General features: G+C 61.2%; 1 protein-coding gene across 5 annotated transcripts in view; it reads right to left on the reverse strand.

Annotated features, from left to right (window-relative positions):
- The window catches only part of PPFIA4 (PTPRF interacting protein alpha 4), a 54,119-nt gene extending 38,525 nt beyond the window's left edge, over positions 1–15,594 (reverse strand). For all 5 annotated transcript variants that reach the window (XM_080569652.1, XM_080569651.1, XM_080569649.1 and 2 more), the window contains exon 1: positions 15,520–15,594. The gene's annotated coding sequence lies outside the window, so the exon portion shown is untranslated. The remainder of the gene's footprint in view (positions 1–15,519) is intronic.
- Positions 15,595–15,614: the final 20 nt, after the last annotated feature.

Below are 15,614 nucleotides of genomic sequence, written 5' to 3' on the forward strand. Positions count from 1 at the left end.
GGGCACATCCCTCCCGCCGCCGTGACGTTTTCGATGAGGAGTTATTTCATCCGCGAGCCCGACGCCCCGGAGCTGGGGGCCGTCCTCCTCGCTGCCAAACCAGCACCCACGCGTGCTAATTCATTCAGCGCCAGAGGAAGAGCCACCAGCACGGAGGGAGCTGCTGAAATCTGTGCCACGGGTGCACTCGAGCCCTGAGAAAAGACAGAGGAGCCCCCTCCCCACCCAGCCAGATGCCAGTACCCGGGTTAATGCTGGCAGCTGGGGCTCGTGTCCCGGCCCCGGGGACGTGGGAGGCTGCAGCCTGGAAGAAAACCCCGCTGCAAATGCCACGTGCATCCCAGAACAGTGGCCTCTCGCTGGCATCTCCTCCACACCCAGGTGCATCGTCCTCCTGCTGAGCACAGGCTGCAGATTTTCGGTTGAGGAAGAGCCCAGGGACGTCATTTGGACAGCAAAGCGGCAACCCGGGCTTTTAATGTGAAATTTGGGAAGGATCAGCACGTATTCAGAGCTAGCAGTGGACAGACTGGGGAAGTGCCCAGTGCTGCTGGCTCCGGTTCGGACTGCGGCAGATTTGGGAACACATCCTTGAGTCTCACCCGGGGGGGTTCCGCAGCCAACGCGGCCTGAACGGGAAAAGCAACGGCCCGGGAGCATGAGCACGGCGAGGCCTCCAGAGCTCAGCAGTTCACCACCGACCCCTTCAGCATCCAAGCAGAGATAACGGCAGGGAGACCCCAAGCCCTCCCACATGCAGGCAACCCAGGGGCTTCCCCAGATGCACCAAAACACCACTTTCCTCCACCCTCCCAAAGCACGGGAGGTTTTAGTTCTTCCTGTCCAAGAAGAACACCAACGTCTTGGCTCGGGCATCGGATGACCCCAGCCAGAGGCACCTTGGATGGTTTCGGTAACCCAGGAGATGTGGGGGCTCCCCCTGGCATTCACCCCCTCTGCTTTCCCTTCCTTAGGCTAAGCGCGGGTTGACACCATTCCCCTCCTGGGTTTCGCTTTAGTTTTTAAGTTATTTAACCTGTTTGCTGGTGGCAGAGCTAGCATGAAGCACTTTTTACCCATTGCAGACGCTCCTTGGTGGGGAGCGGGACCCCGGCGTGATGCTCAGCTCAGTGCAACTGGGCACCAAGGCTGGTGGGGCCAGACCCAGTGCAAGGACGGCTCCACGGAAAGGAAATAAAACCCATTCCATCTCCCCACGCGGTTTGGAGGGAGCAGAGGAAGCGGGTGGAGGAGCAGACAGGGCAGGCCCAGGCCTGGGAAGCAGCAGGCAGGGATGCAGCTGGACTGCACCACGGCCCCCGTCCGCCCCAGCCCAGGCCAGAAAACCCCCGATCCCGCTCCTGCACACCCGAGGGCGCCCCGAGAGGCACAGAGGGCGCAGGCAGCCGGGTGTCAGCTACCGGTGTCGCATCCCCGAGGTTTATGGCGAGTGACACAGGCAGAAGCAGCCACGCGGGGACATGCGAGGACAGTGACATTTAAAAGGCGGCCGGGGGCAAGGCGCAGACACTCGAGCTCCATCTGCCTCTGCGTAACCCACATCAAGCAAGTCCACGTCTCCAACCCGCACCCTTCATTATACAAAATTAACCCGCAGACGAAGCTCCCAGGCACGCAGCCTCCAGCCCCAGGGGCCAGGAAAGCGCCGAGTGCCAGCCCCAGCCAGGCAGCGCCGCGTGAGGGTTTCACCTGCAGCCGCCTCGCTTTTCAAGCCTCATTTCTCGCCAGGAGATTTTGGTGGTGGCTCTGCCCCTGCGTGTCCCCAAACATCCCGAGGCACTGGCTCACCGTGCCAGCAAAGTGGGCTTCCCAAAGGCTTTGGGAACCGAGCTGAGAAGGGAAACCCAGGTCGGTGCCCTCTGGGAGAACAGAGGAGGCAGCTCAATCCTTATTAGCCACCAGGGAAACCACAAAGAGCACCTCAAAAATACCCAAGCGTGGAAAAGCTCCAGCTGGAGCTCGCTCCTCCTGGACTCAGTCCAGGAGGAAGCGATAACAGATAAGTCCAGCTCCCTCCGGAGATCCCAAGTTCTAGAGAAGATGGGGAAGAATAAACCAGCCTTTGTGAATGTCACCAGCTGCTGTCAGAGCCAGCTTTCGGCAGAGCCCCAAGGAGCCCAGCTCCTCCAGCCCCCTTCTTCCCATCTCTCTTCATAAACCTGCACCCCCAGCCCAGCTAACGGCCCCCAAATACCCCGTTAGGGGTAGGAAGGTTTTACCAGTGATCCCAGCACCCACCTGCTCGGCACGGTCCCAAGGGTGCCTTGTCCTTGGATCCTGCGCTCCGCACCCATCAAGGGGTGCCCAGCGTGGGGCTGTGTGAGCAGAGGGACCGGCCAGAGGAAAGGCTGCAACCCACCACCGTTCTCCCGGTTTGGGGATTTGAAAAAGCAGCACAAGCTTCAAACCGGGGGAACTAACACAAAAATTGCTCCAGAAAGCACGGGGAGTGCCATGGTTTGCGTGTCGTGCTTTGCACCGGCGCAGCAGCTCTTCTCTGTGCCGGCAGAGCTCTCAACAGAGCTTTTATCGCCACAAAAAGCAGCAGTGGGCATTAGTTCAGCTCAATTTCCAACTCGCTCCCTCTTAAAATGTCAGCTCTGCAGAGCTGAGCGAGCACAGCCCCGCACCCCGGGGGCAGCCCGGGCGCGGACCCGCCGCAGCAGACCCCTGCACGTCCCACGGCGAGGTCCCACGGCCGTGCCCCGCTCACCCCAAAAGGCTGCAGTGGTGCTGGCCCCAACCGTGCCGTCGTCACGCCTCCATCCGCCACCCCAAAGGGCACCCAAGAAGCATCCGCCCCCGTTACGCAGAGCGCCTCCACTTCGCGATCCCCCCCACAAGCACCTGGAGGGGCTCCTGCACACACAATGCCGTGTCCACCCCTGAGCACTCGTGGCAGAGGTGATCCCAGCGAGGAGGAGAGAGCAGGATTTGGCCAATCCATGCGAGACATCACCAGGAGAGGAGGGAACTGCGTTTGCAGCTCAGTGGGGCTTTTAAAGAAATTAAATGGGGGTTATTAAACGCGGGCACGACTGGCTGGAAAAGGCACGTGTGCGGTGGTTTCCGTGCTGGTCCCACCACCTGACCAGGGCTCCTGGGGGCACCTGGAAATGCGGGGGCCAGGAAACCTTAAAATCCCTAGAGGGGGGACGAGGGGCAGGGGCTGAACCCAACGTCACGCACCCTCTCCGTTCAAGCCAAGCAGAGTGTTAAAGCTCACGAGCTGAACGGATGCGCATGGGGCTGGGGCACCAACAGGGTGGGTCTGGGGACGCTGCAAACTCCCTAGCGTAAGACTGCTGTAACGCAGAGGGAGTCACAAGAACAAGGGGAAGAACGGTGTAAGGGGGATGAATGGACAAAATAAGGGGCCAGGCGACAAACGCGGAGTTCCCAGCTCTGCCAGGACAGAGCGACGACCATCGAGCACAGCAGCTAAGACACATTTAGTAAGTTTGGTGACAATGTTTGCAGGCGGCTTTACGTTTCCGACTTCTTTACAGCACAGTTTTGGATTCTGGGCATCCTACAGTGCCCAGCTCCTCCAGTGCTGGCCTAGGGGCGGTTCACCCCAAAGCAGCCCGTCCCCAGGACTCACCGTGTCACCACCACAATGCCAGGGCTGCGCTGCTGCAGTGCTGCCGTCCCTCCAGGCAAAGCAGGGGGAAAAAATAACACATGCCAGGGGCTGGTGGGATGCTCAGCCGAGCAGAAGTAGCTGCAGCACCATGCCCTGCCCCGACCTTCCCAGGCTCGGATGTTCCCTGCAGCCTCCAGCCCACCTGAGAGGCCCTCTGCCTGCTGTGAGACACGGGCACGTCGGCCGAGCGACGCTCAGGACGCGCACAGCTGGCAGACAGAGCTCCCCGACCGCGTCTGCACGAGGAAATGCCCCGATTCCTCGCAGCCAGCTTTGGAAGGGGCCCGGTTGGACAGCTGCAAGCTCTGCCCTGCTGTAATGCAGTGATTCAAGGCCGGCTCATCCGAAGTGAGGCTCGCTGCCCGTGTTAACGCCCACATCAGGACCCTCGGTCCGTGCGGGCAGACACCGACACCTCCCCGACGCAGAAATCCACCCAGCGCAGGGGGCTCAGAGGGACGGAGCTCGTCCTGCACTTGGGACCCTGAAAATGTCCCGTGGGGTTTTTAAGGGCCGTCCTCCGCAAGGGGCTTGGCCCTGCTGCAGGACCTGGAGGATTTCGGGCTTGGCGAGCCTCAGGCGCAGCATTCAGGGCACCGCTGGGTCTGCACACCACGTCCCTGAGGCATCTTCACAGGTCCGAGGAGGAAATCCATCCACGCACGGAGCAGACACGGAGCTGAGCCTTTGCCAAGCCCGAGGGCTGAAAGAAGATCAGGACTAAATCTTCCAGAGGTGTGGGGGAGTCTAGTTCCTGAGGCCCAAGAGTGGAATACCTGCCCAAATCGGGCATCGCCATCTCCTGTGCCCCCTGTGAAGCACACGGCCATCCTCCTGCTGTGTCTGGCCTGGGGAACATGAGGCAGGAGAGGGCTTCTGGGTCAGTCTTGGTCTCGCGGAGGGGAACAGATGGGTTTTCTGGTGGGACTGACATTCTGAAAAGCAATTACACATGAAGACGTCCCCAACAGACTACGCTGTGCTCTGGCCCAGGGCCCGAGTCATCTTGGGTTTGGATTTTAATTAGGCCCGTTTTGGGTATCTGTTCTCTACTTCCCTCCAGATAATGATTTAATTATTACAGACATGTCTTCAAATTAGCAGCTTCCTCAGTGGATTATTCAGCTGGGATCTCCTCAATTACAGAGCCCATCTCACTGCCATCAAAAAAAAGAGGCTGAAGAGAGCACAAAGGAAAACCGAAACCCTTCCTGGATAGGGAACCCACGCAAGCACCCACCTCCCGATCAGGGGCCACTGCCGAGCCCTTCTCCTCCCTTCATCCGTCTCACAGTTGGCGAAGAAGCCTGGCTTCAAAACGCACCCCGAGTGCTTGCACGATGCAGGGGAAAGGGAGAAAGGGAGAAGGAGAAAGGGACACCCCAGCAGGTGGGACACAGAGCTGCTGCTGGGCGTCCCCTCCGATGGGACCGCGCGTTTGGGGAGCCCCCCAAGGAGAAGGGAGCCCAGGGGGACCTGGTGAGGACCTCGCTCGCTGCAAGGCTGCCGGTGCCGCGGTGGTGCCTCCCAGCACCACAGGGGCGAGGGGAAGGCAGGTGCCCGGTGGGACCAGGCAGAGGGTAGGGCACGGCCCCGACAGCAAGCCAAGTCTCCTCCTTGGGCAGTGGAACCGGGCAGGGGCCATGCCGAGGCCCAGCAAGGCTCCAGCCTCGCAGACGAAGGCTGGGGGAATAGCAGAACCGCTCGCCCAAACGCAATGCCAGGCACACGTGGCACAGCAAGGGCAAAACCTTCAGAGCGTGGCTCTGCAACGCGACTCGGTGCCGACAAGCAGTAACTGACCCATGGAAAAGCCAAGTCCCTGACTGTATTGCCGAGAGAAGAGCTGCTTCTGCACTCCGGGACCTGGGCAGGGCATCCCCACGCTGCGGGGCTGCCCAGCGCGATCCCTCTCCCCTTGGCAGGCCAGGAAAGGAGAGGACGCACCCACAAGGGTGCAAAGCTCCAACCCCACGCCGAGACTCCCTTGGGTTCTTTTCCATCAATGCACTTGCATTTTCGACTGCAGGACCCCCAGGATTTCCCCTGCTGGTCGTGCTACAATCCCCACGCTACAGCCAGGGAAGCGGATTTTGCAGCAGCCGCTGGAGCAGCGCTGCCGCCTCTCCCTGCTGCGACGGTAGCAGGGGCCGCAGCGGGAAATCTCCGCTGGCTCCTCTGTCACTGCGGCTCCCACTCCAACGCACGAGCTCAAACCCGCCGCAGCTCCCGCCGCTGCAGGAAGAGCCCTCGAGCGCGGCCACGCAAGTCTGCGGCTGGAAACGCAGCCCAGGGCTCTCGGAAAAAAAAAATAAAAAAGGCGAGTGCCCCACTTGCGAGGCTGGAGCAGCCCTCCTCCGCCGGCTCCCTGCCTGAACGCAAGGAAAGCAGGCGGGCAGCAAAAATAGCCCAGCGAAGCAGCCCGTTTCCCAGCTAACGGGGCTGGGGACAGACCCCAGGCACCGCCTGCGTCTGTCCTCCCCGCCAGCGGTCACAAGCCACGGGGCGCTTTGAGCTCTCCACCCCATCAAATTTGCTAGGAGAGAGCGCCACATCTGAGGGCGAGCTGGGTGAGAGAAAAGGCCGTACCGACGCAAACCCGTCAGCTTCATTTCCTTAAGAAACTGGGCTAAAGAAGATGGGAGTGGAAGCGACACAAAAGAGAAAGAGAGAACGATATTCATTAACCCGATCAGGCCTCCCGGAATATGATAACAGCGGCAACAGCAGACACCTCCCCTCTGGCTGAGGACAAAGAAAGGCTTCCTAGTTATGAAGAACAGGAAGAAAATTGGAGTGGAGGAAAGGAAATGATGTCTGAAATGTCAGATGTTATTAAAAAGCCTTTATCTACAGCGAAACGATGGGTGATGAGAACAGGGATACGACGGGAAGCCGAGCAGCTGGAGAAGCCGCGAGATGGGGAGGGAGCATTCGAGCAGGGCTCTGCTGCCCCCCAAAAGCTGCCCTGGTGACTCCGGCAGGGAGCTGACCGCTGGAGGTGCACGTGGGGAGAAATGTGAGGAGCACGGGGTGCCCAGGGGCCCTGCCGGCCAGGAGGGCAGCAGGCAGCAGCTCCGAGGAGCCCCACGGCAGCCTCGACCCACGGCGGATCAGGGAGTCCCCACGGAGCTGCGGTGAAATGCCTCTGCGTTTTGAAGCGCCCTTTGCCGAGGCCCCAGCCCTTCTCCCTGCCACCCCCCCCCCCGGCCACGCCACCTCCGCAACACGTCGCGAGGTCCCTGCTCCGTGCACGGACGCTACCTCCCCTTCCCAGGGCACCTGCGGCACCGCCAGCACGGCAAGAACCCGCCTCTGCCAGCGGCACGAGCCGAAAAGCAAATCGAGCAGCCCCTCCGGCTTCCCTGCGAGCAGCAGCCAGCGTGGGGACACCCACACCTGCGAGCCTCTGGGGGCTGTCCCCCCTGCCATGGAGCCCCTGGGGCTGTCCCCCCCCCTCCCAAGGAGCCCCTGGGGCTGTCCCCCCCCTCCCAAGGAGCCGAGCCGCAGCACCCACGGCCGAGCAGAGCCGCAGCCGGCGCCCAGGCCAGGCGGCCTCGCGTGGCCCCGGCTTTTTCAGGCCGGCGAAAGGAGCGTCTGGGCCGGATGGGTGTCACGCAGCATTGCGGGCTCCCCGGCTCCCACACCGGAGCGAAGGCAGCTCCAGCCCAGCCCAGGAGGCTCAGCCGGAGTCGCCCCGCTCTGGTTCTTCCAGCGCCGACACAAAGCCCCTCTCTCTCCTGCTCGCGGCCGCGGAGATGAGCTCAGCCCTCCCCAGCCTCCCTGGCGCAGCGACGCGAGGAGGTTTGCAGGCAGGAGCAGCTCAGCCTCCCTGCCGCAGCCTCCCCGCCCGGCACCACTTCCCCAGGCAGCCGCGAGCTGCGTTTGCGGATAACGCCCCCCGAGCGCAGACCCCGAGGCGCAACACAGCAACCTCCCACCCGGCGAGCGCTGGAGGCAGGCACGCACGCCCCGAGCCTTGCCTCGGCTCCGCTTTAATATGTTCACAATATGGCCAGAGGGGCTCTGAATCCGGCGATATTCGCTGCTCGGAAAACAGCAAGAAGCCGGGGCCAAACCGCGAGCGTCGCCCTGCCGCAGCAAGGTCGAGGCGGGCAGGACGCCGGGAGCTGCGGCCGCACGGAGCACGGACTCCTTTGAACTCCGACTGTCACCTTCAGAGGCTGACGGGGAGATGACAAAGCCGTCACAGCGGCCACCACCACCTTCTCCTCCTCCTGCCAGCACTGCCAGACTGCACGAGCTGTCCACAGGCAGCCTGCTCTGGTTACCGGTGAGAGAAGCACCCGTCCTGTGCCCGCGAGTCCTCACAGATGTGCTTTGGGTATCCCCCGGCGGGCTCGGCAGCTGCCCTTTGCAGAGGATCGGCCTCAACCCAAGGCGATGGGGATGGAGCAGGGCAGAGGGAGGCTCCGCATCCCCCGGGGATGATGTGCAACGTCTCACGCTTTTGGGAACGATGCCCGTGACAACACGGCATCAGCTCTCCGCGTGTCCACACCCGCCCTGAAGGACAGAGGGGGAGGAAAGCTCGGGTCGAACACAGCAGCTTGGGAAGATCCTTCTGCTTCCTTCTCCAGAACAGGTTGTTGGCATTTCAGGGCCCGCCAGGACAGCCCATGGTGGAGTGGAGAAGGAAGCTGGAAGAAGTCCAGGCACTGAGCGATGGGGGACCCGAAGCAGGTCTGATGGACCAGGGCAGCGCTTCCGATGGGTCCCTGCACCTGACCCCACACAGGGCGGTGGCAGCACCTCCCCGGCACCTCCGGGAGCTGGATTTCCTCCTACTCACGGCAGAGAAAAGGAAAACACGTGGCCAATGCCCGCCAGCTCCGTGGGGATGGTGGTTCGGTTCCTCACCTTTTCAGCCTTCAAAATTTTTTATTTTTTATTTTTTTTGCAAGACTTGGGGAATTATTACTGCTTGCATCCGTGGCTTGACCATATTGCGGCAGGGTGTAGGAGTCGTGGCTACCAGCCAGCCTCGAGCCTATGCCCACCCACCGCTGCAAGCCGCGATTACAGGTCAGAGATGACCTCACCCAGCAGCGTGCTCGTTGATCACACAGACAGGAAAATCCTAACACCTTCAACCCAAAGTCTCCAAAAAGAGCACACCTACTCGGAGCATCGCTTGTGTTTTATAGCCTCAGCACCTCTCACCTATGCTGAAATTCAGTTTTGCCATCTACCACACCCTTCGCAGCTCCAAAATCCCCCGCTCTGTGCCACAAAGCTGCCCGCAGCTCTCCAGTTTGCTGCCTCACCCCCAGCTCACGGCACACGACACCAGCTCTTAGCTTCGCTCGGCGAGTTCTCCCTGCCCTGTCAGGAGGCCAGCAAGGTCAAGGGCCCAAAATCTGCGGGATAAAAGCCTGCCTGCTTCTGAACTACATGGCAGTGTGCCCAGAGCCCCGCGCAAAACGAAAACCCCAGCACGGGCTCTGCGTTCACCCATCGAGGAGAGACCCAGCTGCTCGCACCAAAGCCATCAGCCCCCTTCCCTCTCCTCCACACCTCAAGCCGGACATGCGCATGCAAATCAGATATTTACCGCAAAGAGGAAGGAACAGGCACGTGGGACGCGCAAGTGGAGGGTCAGCAGGGATGAATCGCAAAGCACCGCGCTTTCTGACAGCTCCTGGAGCACGCAGCGATTAGAGAGCACCCGGCCGGGCCCCTGCCTCCGCTCTCCTCGCCGCAAGGGGCTGGGAGGGCTCCCGCGATGCTCGCAAGATGGGCTGGAAGGGATTTTGGGAACGCCTTTCTCATGCCCTGTCCCGCGACGGAAACAGCCCCGGCTGGCTGCTGCCAACACGCCTGGGCAGCCCTTCCCCGGGAAGGTCACCAGCAGCGACGGCACCTTCTGTGCCAACAGCTGAGGGCCCCTTGCTTTGGCGACGGGACGAGTTTTGGGGTGTATTTTGCTTAATGTGGAGGTGCCCCATCAGGGATAGGTTTTTCCCCTCCCGGGCCCTGCTTCCCCAAACAGCCCTGAGTAAGAAACCTCGCAGCACAGAGCCCGAGTAATAAACGTTCATTTACTCTGAGGACTGACAGAGCTGCTGCATTATTTAAGCGCCAGAGCTCAAGAGCAGAACTTCACCCTCTGTAGCGTAACAGATGTCCTGCACTGAGCCATGCAGCAGTATTTAAATAAAAAAATGGTGGCTGTACAATAGCCAAGTCATTTGAAAATTAAAGCACTGGTATTTTTAGGCAGCAGGAGTATGTGTGGGAGAGATCTCAAAGTGCAGGCTGATGCCATTTGCTGCAGGGCAGTTAGAATTAGATTTATTGACGACGTGTGATTTGAAAGCGACACCAGCGTTCACGAAGAGCCATGCAGCGATCAGCAATGCTGGGGCTCATTTCAGCTTCATTTTAAGAGACAAAGTATCTTTATACGCATGTAAACAAAAAGGACATGCGGAACAAAACCCATTTCTGCTTGCAGAGATCCTCAGATTGCCACCTCCAAAAACGGTCACTACATAACTCCTGTAACTAAATTAACAACAAGCAGATGATCAAAAGAAAAAAAAAAAAAACGCTCTTTTTTTAAAATGGCAGTCCCAAAGTGACGGCAATAATCTAGTGATTATCATCCAGGTTGTGACGCTGAGGATTAGGAAAGAGAAATCTCACCTCTCCATCAAACGCCAGCCGCTTGCTGGGTGGCACACGTGGATCTCGGGCAACGCTGACGAAGCAAACCCCTTCTGGACCCAAAAGAGAAGCCTTCTGGCCAGGGGAGCTTGCCATGAAACATTTAAAGGGTTGGGACAAGTTAAGCCCTGCTGCTGTACCCAGTGATGGAGGACACCAGGTCCCCAGAGGGATTTGGGAGGCACGTCCCCAGGGATGCTGGCAGTGACCCGTGCTGGGGAGCTCCCGTGGATGGCGCCGGGATTTCAAGGCACGATGCTTCCCCACGCCCCGGGGGGATCGGGCTTGGATCTGTACCCCAGGCACCTTGCCAGGAGGGCGCAGAGCGCGTGTGGCCTGGCTGCGGGGCTCTGGCTGCTTTGAACAAGCGGGTGGGCTCGCAGGACACCGAGCCGCCCAGGTACTTTATGAGAGCTCGCTCCCCAGAACGAGGATGGCACCCCGCATCCGCACCCCGAGAAATCAACGCTCTCACAAGGTGCTCGTGCGTATGTGGGACAGTCGGGGACCAGAATAACTTCCTCTCCTGGCTGAGCAGCGTGTGAATAAATCAGCCAAGCCAAAAATAACCTCTGGACCTTCTTCTGACTCCTTCCTGCAAAACAGTCGAGGGAGGTAGCCAGAAAGAGGTTGAGATGTGGTTCGTACAGCTGCCAGGCGCTGGATTACAGGGAAGATTAACTGGATTTTTGAGGCTGTAAACTTTGTACGAGCCCATCTTTCTCCTCACTGTCTGCAACCCCTGGCACCGCGAGGTCTTGCATGGCGAATAGCACCAGACACCACCAAGAAGCCTATTAAGCTCGTGATTAAAAGCTTCAGATCAGGTTTACGACACGCATGTTAACGGCTTGGCAAGGCTACAAACGCCCTGCCCGGTTCTGGAAGCCAGAAAGGCCGGGCTTTGGCAGGCGAGGCTCCGTCCGAGGACGCACCGCGCTCACGAGGCTCCCAGAGAGGCAAGTGCTGGGGGCAGCAAGTGGCCGAACATCCCCCCACCCTTCCCCATTCTCCGACTGCCCAAAGCACAGCCCGGCTCCCACCTCTTGGCTACCAAACCCTCCGGGCGCCGCAGCAGCGCATCTCGAACAACGGGAGGTAAAACCCACCTAATGACGGAGACGATTCATTTCCACCAAGGAAGCGGAGAAGGCAGAGCTTTAAACCAGCAGATGAGCAGCGATTCGGGTCCCTTCCATCCCGAGCTGTCCCACCCCACCCTGACCGTGGCCCCGCTGCTCTCCAGGGAGGCTGGGTGGGAAGAGCATCCCTCCGTGCCCCGCGGTGCAGCGCTCGCTATTTAAAGAAACCGGCCGCACGCCGCCAGCATCTCACCTCCCCGCGGAGGAGCCGGGCCCGTGCCCGGCGGTTCCTGACGTGGCACTGCCTCTGCGACCCGCCGGCACGCAGCACCGGGGGCTCGGCACCGCTGAGCCAGGCTGGGGAGGCTGCAGAGGAGGGAGGCATCGCAGCAGGCAGCAAAACGCCCCGGGAACTGCCCTCTCCTGGAAATCCGTCGCAACGGGCAGGAGGATGAGGGAAATGAGCTCTCATCTGTCACTTGTTTTCCTTTTCTTTTTTTTTTTTTTCTGTGCGTGTGTGGCTTTTTTTGTTTGTTTTTGGTTTTTTGGGTTTTTTTGATGCAATTAAAGGCAGCCACCCAGCCGGTACCTCCTTGCGCCTGCTAAGAGAAGCGTGGAAGAAATTGAAAAATGGGAGCTGAAAAAAACCTGCATTTCAGACAAATTCCAGCCTTGCCAGTTCTGCAGGGTCACAGCGTTGGAGACAGCGACCCGTGAGCTGATTTAAAGCATCAGGAAGAAAATTCAGGAAAAGGAGAGGCGACTTTGAGCAGACAGGGTCAGGCCCTCCTGCCCACTGACTTCTGGCCCTGTCTTTCGGAGAAGTTTTGGCACCCAGCTCCTGGCTCCCCCCACCTGTGGGAAGGAAACCACAGCGCTCCGGTGCTGCGCAGGGGCCGGCGGGGCTGCTCCCAGCACAGCTTTGCCCGAAAACGACGGCGAGAGATGAGAACCCACTTCATTCCTTAGGGTGCCCTCACCGTAAAACCTCTTCCGATGGCTTTGCAACGTCCCCACAAGGGTTTCAACCCGCTTGGCCACAGTGCAAACAGAATTCGAATCTGATTATATCAGAACTTTTTTTTTTTTTTTTTCCCAGCAGAGCCCCGAACCGTTTTTCCCTGCTTCTGCTCCAGACGGGCCCCGATGCAGACCTGGCCCTCCACGCTGCGGCTGTGGCACGTCATTTGTCCCTGCCTCCTTCCCAAATGCCGACTCGTGGGAGAGCGCCCGCGCGCACGCCCACCTCCAAGCCTTTCGGCATCGTTCGCTCACGGAGAGTCCCCGCAAGCGCTGAAAGCTCCCTCAGGAGCCCGGCTGGGACCCACCTGCAGAGTCTACGCCCGAGCTGTCGCCCTCGGCCCCAGCTGACCGTCACCCCCACGCCTGGCGCCCACATTTCACACACAGCATCTGTAAAGCGGGGGCGGCTGTTGCGTTTAGCACCGCTCTTGGAAGAAAAGATGGGCGAAGGATCCAAGCCTCCTCCGTTTAACAGCCTGGAGACCTCCCAGCTCGCTTTTGGGAGCCATCTGGGAAACCTCAGACTCAGCAAAGCACCCTTTAGGAGAAAATTAATTGTAAAATGCGGGCTTCAAGGTTTGCTAAAGAATCCGGTGCCTTTCCGCATTGCCGGAAAGCGTTAAGTGGCATCCCCCAGGCACTGACGCCGAAGCCATTCCCCGTCACTAGGAGCGGAGACCTTTGCAGTTGGGTCCCTGGTTGTGTTAAGCACCCTGCGAGGCTCCAGGGCTGTGTCCCCTGAGGTTCGGTGCCAGCTCCCACCTCTAACACGGTGCCAGGCTCTTCCCAGCGCCACCCAACCCTGTCACCCGCCCCTCATCCTTGCACCACCTTGCACCTCCTCTCCAACCCCACCGCCCAGAAAGGGCAAGGCTTGCACTACAGGCCCTCAAAAGACGCAGACATGGACTTTTTCAGGGTGTTTTTTACTCCATGCACCTCCTGAGAAGACTGACAACAGGCAGGGACCCAAAGCTCCAGCAGGCTCAGCCCCCAGCTTCTGCACTTCAGCTGCTGGCGAGCGCCGAGGCGCAGCCAGACCAAGCCCCCGGTGCGGAGCAAGACCCGCCTGTGCTCGCCGCAAAGCCCGAAAGTCACACGGAGACGGACGAGCCGTTTAATCCCACATCTGCCAAGCTACAGCTGATCCAGCCACCCAGAAAGCCAGACCCAACCACCAGTCCCACCACCTTGGGAACTGGCTGGATTGGGGGCTCCCTGCCATCCTCCGGCTGGTGGTTGGGGTCCTGGGCAAGCTCCGTGTCTGTCTCACGGAGAGAGGCAGGAGGAGCCTGCACCAAAGCCGGAAAGTCACCCGTGCACCCGAGCAGCAGCAGGCAGCACCACCAGCCACCTCTGCTCGTGGCTCCCTGACAAATCCCCACGGAAGCCCACGGACGTCAGTCCCATTTCCCAACCAGCACCCGCCTGCGATGCCCACAGGGACCAACGCGTCGCGGCGTCCTCCAGAGCAGAGGTACCTGCATCTCCCAGAACAGCCGAGCTACGAAGACACCGAATTTCCATCTCCTCGAAAGCCCGGGCAGCGGCGCAACCAAGCTCCCGAAGCGCACAGACCCATTCGGCCAGGTACCAACCTCCAGCTCACGCCTTGCCTCTGTACCAGCTCACGATGCGGTGGCACCGAACCCACCAGGAGAACCTCGCTCCAACGCACGAGCAGATGGTGCCAAATAAGCTTAAGCGAATATTTTGCCAGCACCGGCTTGGCCAGAACAGGGCCGTCCCCGTAAGGTTTTGCAGGGCTTTAACAAAACCCGGCTTCCTAAGCCAATTGCTGGTGTAATGATGCAATTTGCGGGATAAACAAGCCCCTGAAGGGCTGGTGTTATTCAGGAGAAAATCCCGGTGTCTGGAGGCAGCTCGCCACGGCCGACAGGAGGATGGGAAGCGGAGCGAGCACAGCTGGAGGTAGCCAGGCTGGCTGCTGGCTGCTCGCTGGACCGATCCAGCCCCGGGCTTGGTGATAACCCCCCCCGGTGCTGAGCTCTGGGCAGCACCAGCCCCGTGAGCATCCTCCCAGCAAGCATCCCCACGCGCTGCTCCAGCCCGGGGCTCGGTGCCGGGCGGATGCTCGCAGGGAGGGTGCTCGCGGGGCTGCTCCAGCCCTGAGCTCGGCCCTGGGTGGATGCTCGCAGGCTGGAGACGGCGCTGAGCGAGGCAGGAGGACGCGGCGCTGGGAAATCAGAGGAGGAGAAGGCCACGGGTAAGGACCGGTCCCATCAGGATGCCACCCCATGAGGCGGGAGCGCGGAGGGGGTAAAATGGGGCGGTTTGGGACCACAACGGGGAGCTGCTTGGGGCAGAGGGCGGCTGGAAGGCAGGGAACTCCCCTCCCTGTAACCACTCCTGGGTTACTGCAATCGCAGCCCCCCTCACCCCGCAGCCGCAGGGGGAGATGCGGCCACCCCTCCATCCCTCCTGTCCAGCGGGGATGGGGCAGGCCCCAGCGTGGGGTCCGTGATACGGGGCGGGGGGGGGGGGGCAGAGCCACCTAACCCCTCGGCTCATGCACCTGGCATGGCGGTGACAGCCCGGCCCGGGGGTGGGGATGCCAGCCCCCCGACTCACACCCTACCCGAGGGAACCGGGGCCGCTCAGCACACCCCTGACTCAGGAACCCCCCCCCCCCAACAGGGAGCATCGGGGCGGGGAGCAAAGCACCCCCAGCTCGCAGCACCCCCGTGGCCCTGGGGGGGGGGGGGGCAGCGCATCCCCACCCGGCACGGCGAGGCAGAGCATCCTCACCCCAACCCCACCGCGGAGGGGGAGCGGGGAGCGACAGCCCCAAGGAGGGGGGCGCGGAGCATCCCTCGGGGCTACCGAAATCCCCCCCCCCACCCCGGGAGGGGAGCGGCACGGGGAGGGGGGGGGGGGGCGCAGCAGCATCCCCTGCCGAGCCCCCCGAGGAGGGGTGACGGGGGCTGAGCATCCCCTGGCCGACCCCGGGGGGGGGCTCAGCATCCCTGGGGGGGGCTCGGCATCCCCCCCCCCCCATGGGCGGCGGGGGCCCGGCCCGGCCCCGCCCGCACTCACCGAGCGCCGAAGCCGCTGGAAGCCGCCGCCGCCGCCGCCGCCCGCCCCTGCGTCGCCGTCCCCGCCTGGCCACGCCCCCACCGGCCACGCCCCTG

Source organism: Anser brachyrhynchus, assembly GCF_964034855.1.
Source record: "Anser brachyrhynchus genome assembly, chromosome: 27".
NCBI classification, from domain to species: Eukaryota; Metazoa; Chordata; class Aves; order Anseriformes; family Anatidae; genus Anser; species Anser brachyrhynchus.